The following is a 6200-nucleotide window of genomic DNA, read 5'->3' on the forward strand; positions in this document are numbered from 1 at the left end:
TTTACACAGTTGAACACTACATTTTGGTCTGATTGTACCCTGCCCATCCAAAAGAAAAGTGGCACACTAATATTTCAATGAGGATCCCAAAGATCCTCAGTGGGGCTGAGGTCTGGACTCTGTGGAGGCCAATCCATGTGTGAAAATGATGTCTCATGCTCCCTGATCCACTCATTCACAATGTCAGCCCCATGAATCCTGGCATCGTCATCTTGGAACATGCCCATGTCATCAGGGAATAAAAACTGTGTTGATGGAAAGACCTGATCATTCAGTAGATTCAGGTAGTCAGCTGTCCTTGTCTTTTGGGAACTTAACGTTACTGTACCTGACCAACCCCAGATCATAACCCTAACCCCCACAGGCTTGTAGGCACTAGACATGATGAGTGCATCACTTCATCTGCCTCTCTTCTTACCCTGATGTGCCCATCTCTTTGGAACATTGTAAATCTGGACTCATCAGACCACTTAACCTTCTTTCAGTGCTCCAGAGTCCAATCTTTATGATACCTAGCAAACTGAAGCATGTTTTTCTGGTTAGCCTCGCTGATCAGTGGTTTTCTTAGAGATACACAGCTGTTCAGTCACAATCCCTTGAGTTCCCTTCGCATTGTACATGTGGAAATGCTCGTACTTTCACTGATAAACATAGCTGTGAGTTCTACTGTTGATTTCCTACGATCAGCTAAGAGTTTGTTCCGATCACAATTTCTGAAGATGATGATTCACCACTATCCATCAGGTTTTAATAACGCGTTGGACGGTTCTCAACCTGATTTTAGTAGTTTCAGACATCTCCTTAGTTGTTTGCTTGATGCAAGCTGGTAATTTGACCCTTCTAAAACAGGTTAACATCCTTTCTACAACCACAGGATATGTTTTCCAGCATGATTGTTTAAGAAATGAGAAGCTCCTCACTGCATCAGCGAGGGTTAAATAAGTTGCTACCTACTGAAACAATTTGCTTAGTCAAAGCAAAGTGGCAACCTTTTTTTGGACATCCAGTGTATTTCGTAGTGTAGAGCGTGTCATATTGGTTCTTTGGGAGCAAATGTGTTGTCATTGTCCATGTCTCTGTAATTACTCATTTGAATTTGTGTCTTCTAAGGTTGTTCAACCCTGCACCTCTACTTTGAAACCAAACTGCAGATTTTGTTTTTCTTTTAAACCAGTACTACTGAAATAGTTAAGCTATGATGAGTGGGGAATTTACCAGTTAAATTATATATTGGCATAGGTATGTACATGTAAGTGCTTTTTTTTTTAAAGGGAAAGTGGCAGGGAAGGTTTTCCATATTGTAGTTCCCCTAACACATCAGTAGAGGTCATAAAGCAGTTTGTCTAGGAACCTGTTTTAAAGTATTTATTCTAGATGTCTGCTGTAGTGTGGATGAATTGCAAGTAGCCCTTAAAATAAAATGTAACACCTTTACAGTCAGTTTGAACGAGCCATGCCTTATTGGTTTTAACAACAGTGGAAAATACTGGCAGCAATGTTCCAAAATGTAATTAAAAGTAAATAGTTTCTTCAGAACCACTCTGTTAGGTCTTCATATGGTTCCCATTCCCATTTGTAGCTGTTCATCACTAAGAAGTACTTCCACTTCAACAAGCAGTGGCACTGATAAGCAATTCTGAGACTTTCCTCTTAACTTGGTGATTTCCATTTAATCTCGAGATCTAGAAAATATGTAAACTCGTTTCTCACTCTGTCTCCCCAGCTGTCTTTTCAGGGGTTGATCATGTAGTTTTGAGCTTAGAGCACCTTACAAATGCCACAGATGTTTAACTGATCAGTGAAAGTCAGTCAATTATATATGTAATATTTGAGTTAACTTAGTGGGAATTACAATCAAAGATGTTTGCTACCAGCTGTACTGAGGTTATGGTAAAAAGGAGACAGACAAGACAGCATCCAACACAGCATAGAGCGCATGTTCATAGCCCCTGGTATAGATGATAATCTTCTTGTAGTTGCTAGGGCAACAAGTTACCACTATTATTTTAGGAGTAATGTCACCTTGGGTGTACTTGTGCTGTTACCATGGTTTCAACAAACCATTAATTCCTCTCCTTGTCTGCATTGTTTTCACGGCGCACAGAAAAAAGCTAGACAAAAGAGTGTTACAGCAAAGTGTTTTTTGACTCCTTACTTCAAAATGTGCTGCAGGAATGGCTGATAGGAAGGGAGGAAAAGGCTCACTGACCTGCAGGAATGGAAACTGAAGAACAGGACAAAACAGCAGGACTTTAATCACAAGTGGTTTGAGGTTAATATAGACTGCAAGACTAAAAAAAAATGAACAAGCTTGAAGATGATCTGCCAGAATGAGCACAACTGAAGGACAATGAAAAAAGAATTATATTTCAAAGCATTATGAAAATGGGCGCTGAGGTCATAATACGAGTTGAAACTAGAATTACTGCTTTGCAGTTGTACGCCTCCGCCAACCAGTGAGCTTGCAGTTTATATCCATTTCTGTTCTGACTTACATAACTTATATAGTGAAGACTTTTAGGGAATTAAACAGTTAGACAGCCAAGATTAGAGTCACCGAATCAGTACCAGACCAAATTTGAAATATGGTCACAATCTCCCCTTCTGTTTCTGATCCATGGTGCTGAAAAAAGGCCAGAAATAGGTTTTTGCTGAACATTATGACCTATGACCTTTTGCATGCCACTACAAAATTTTATCCTGTTAGAAATCATAATAGATGGACTGCTGTGCAAGAAGGAAGTCCTTCCTCTAGAAGCAGAGTCATAGGACTCATCTAAAGTTTGCTACTGATCACATGGACAAAGGAAAGGCCTTCTAGAAGAAAGTTCTGCAGTCAGATAAAACATAAATCAACCTAGTTAGCAACAATGACCAAAAATATGTTCGGAGGATAGAAGGTGAGGTCTTGAACCTCAAGAACACCAAACCTACCATGAAGTATGGTGGTGGAAGTATCATGCTCTGGGGCTTTCAGTGGAAGTGGTGTTTTACACAAGGTAAATGTAATTATAAAGAAGGAGGATTACCTCCACATTCTTCAGGAAAACCAAAATCATCAGCCAGAAGTCTGGGTTTGGAATTCAGTTGGGTGTTCCAACAAAACAATGTTATAGTCCCTTCTAGTTCGTGCCCTTCCTCCTTTCCCCTCTTTCCTTCTCATTAACCACGCCTGACATACATCAGCGAGGTTACTGCATTCGCTTCAGTATCTGGCTGGGTAAGTATGTATGTATGTGGGTATGTCCGGTCAGATATCTCTGCAAGTGCTGAAGTCAGGATAATCAAACTTGGCACTGAAGATCAGTCTAAGGTCCCCTGATAAGTGGTGGAGTGAGAGGTCAGCAGATCAAGTTGGAAGGGATATACGTAGGATGATCAAAATTGCTAGAGTATCATGCATGGGTGTGGTTCTGCCCTCTACTGGGGCCTTGTCTAGTTCATTTCTGTATCTGTTTATTCTGTTTTGATCTGTCTCTCTTTGGCTCCCTCTGTCTGTCGTGTCTGTCCCTCTTGACTCTCTCGTCCCTGTGTCTTGCTCTCTCTGCTCACCTGCCAACACTCAGCTGGTTACTGCAGTGTGAGTCACATGCAGTAATCAGCTCACCTCTCAGCAATATCTCCTCCTCGTTATTTAAACCCTGCTCAGTCTCTCAGTCTCTGTCAGATCATAGAAGCTGTTTCCCCACCAAACCTACCACTTCTGGAGTGCTACATGGACTCTTCTGCTCTCCCCCCACCTGGATTCCCCCTCTTGGACTCTGTTGCTCTCCTGTCTGTTCTTGGGTTTTCCCCAGCCTGTTTCCCCCTCTCTGTTGTCAGTTCCCCCATAGTGTAAGTACCTCTCCGTAGCTCCGTTTTGTCAATGCTGTTTAGTTCATAGATCTCCATTTTTGCATTTCTAGTGTTGGTGAGTTTCATTTGTAGAATTTTCATAGTTTTGGTTTGGTTCTTTCCTGCTTGTTCTGTTCTCCGTTATGTATTAGTTTAGCTTTTGAGTTAATAAATCCCTTTCAATTATTCACGTGTCTGCCAGTTTTTGTGAGTCTGTGCTTGGGTTCTCCAGCCACCAGCCGTAACAAACAACCTCAAACACACATCAAAGTGGTAAAGAAATTATTAAATCAGGCTAGAATTAAGATTTTAGATGGGTCTCTCTATAGTCCTGACTTAAACCCCATCAAGAAGCTGTAGACTGTGAACAAACAAGTCTGTGCCAGTAAGGCAACGCATTTAGTTTAATTACCAGTAATGTCAAAAGGAATTAAAGATGAAACCAGAAGCTTGTAGACTGCTACCAAAGCAGTTGAGGTGAAAATGACCAAAGGATGTTTAACCAAATATTACAGTGGTTGAAGGTGTATTTGTACATAAGGTTTTGTCATATTTCCATAAGACTTTTAATAAATCTGTGATTAAAAAAAAAAAAAGCAAGATTATTTTCTTGTGACAAAGGCACATTGGTTTCATTAATTCCATCATAACAAATTGAGAGTAACAGGAGTCATTGGAATCTCAAGATTGCAATGGTATACATAGTCTGTGCAAGTCTATGTAAACTTTTGTTCATAACTTGAAGTAAAATAGTGAGGGTACTGTTGCTTGAGTTGTTCAAAGAAAACAGAGCTGGATGAAATTCAAAAAGAACTGGAAGATGAAGATACTATGAGCTGTGACCCTAAAGCAGAAGGAACTCTCAAAGACTATTCAACGAATGATTCATTCCTGACTAGAAAACACAGAGGTTGGTCAGAATTAACAGCATAGTGGATGATTCGGCTACTCTTAAAGGCTTGGCTAGAAAAATAAGAGACCTCAAGCACCTCTACATAACATAGGTATCTATGCTATGTAGAGGTAGAGAGAACTCAAATGTCTTTTGTGCAGTATAATACAGTTACAATGCCAGACCTCTTTAAAACAAAATATAAAAAATGAAAGCTGAATTTCTTGTCAGCTGCAAAGAAACAGGAGTGTTGGAGAAACAGAAGCATGGGCTAGCAGAAGTAATATCCCCAAACTATGGCCGCAGGACAGATACGGCCCGCCTCCACATTTGGCCCGGCCCCCTGAACAACACCAGTCTGGCCACGCGATCGAGACTAATTACTAATACACGCATAGAACGTGACATTTTACTGGAACCTACAAAAGGATTCAGTGTTTCCTCTAGGATTTTTTTCTGTAGGCAGCAGGCTCCCCCCCCCCCCCCCGCCTCCGCACGCACGCACGCACACACACACGTTTGTACTTCTATCTTAGTGAGGACATCCATAGGCGTAATGCATTTCCTAGAGCCTTACCCTAACCTTAAGCATCACAACTGATTGCCTAAACTTAATCCTTACCCTGACCCTAACCAAACCTCAATTCATACCTGTTCTCTAAAAACAAGTCTTCACCCTCAAACATGGCTGTTTCAAAGTGAGGACCGGCCAAAATGTCCTCACTTTGTAAAAATGTCCTCTCACACACACACACACACACACACACACACACACACACACACACACACACACACACACACACACACACACACACACACACACACACAAAGAGTGGATACTGAGAGCACCACAGTTATCTGTAGTTTACCTTAATACTCGCGAGTACCCGACACGGTGCAAGACTGCTGTGAAGGTGGAGACATGCAGCGGTGGAGTATTTGCCACGATTAAAAAAAAATTAAAGGAGCGGCGCTGGAAGTTTAGTAGCAGCGGGCTGCCGCTGCAGAATGAATGTAGCGGAAACCCTGGCATTAAAAGGAAGGAACACAAGACCTTTGAGACACTGCTCATATGAGTCATTTAAGTCAGAGATTCTGCTCTGACAACTAAGCTAACTTTTACCTGTTAAGATTGTGCACGGCACAACAGAAAATTAATGTTCCATGGACTTTTTTTCTGTGAAGAACCCAGAGAGGGTAATTTGGTTATTATTTACTTCACAAATAGTGTTATTTCCTGACTTTTTTTTGAAGAACCTAGAGATGGTAATTTGGTTATTATTTATTTCAGAAATAGAGTTATCTATGTCATTAATAGTGTTATTATTTATTTCCTGACCTTTTTTTCTGTGAAGATCTCGGAAAGGGTTATTAATATTTGGTTATGTGTGGCTTTCTGGAGAACAATGTTTACATTTAGGCACCCCTGCAATCGTCACACTTTTTCTGTTACAAACTGACCCCGGCCCCCCAC

Source organism: Acanthochromis polyacanthus, chromosome 6, assembly GCF_021347895.1.
Source record: "Acanthochromis polyacanthus isolate Apoly-LR-REF ecotype Palm Island chromosome 6, KAUST_Apoly_ChrSc, whole genome shotgun sequence".
In the NCBI taxonomy this organism is placed as follows: Eukaryota; Metazoa; Chordata; class Actinopteri; family Pomacentridae; genus Acanthochromis; species Acanthochromis polyacanthus.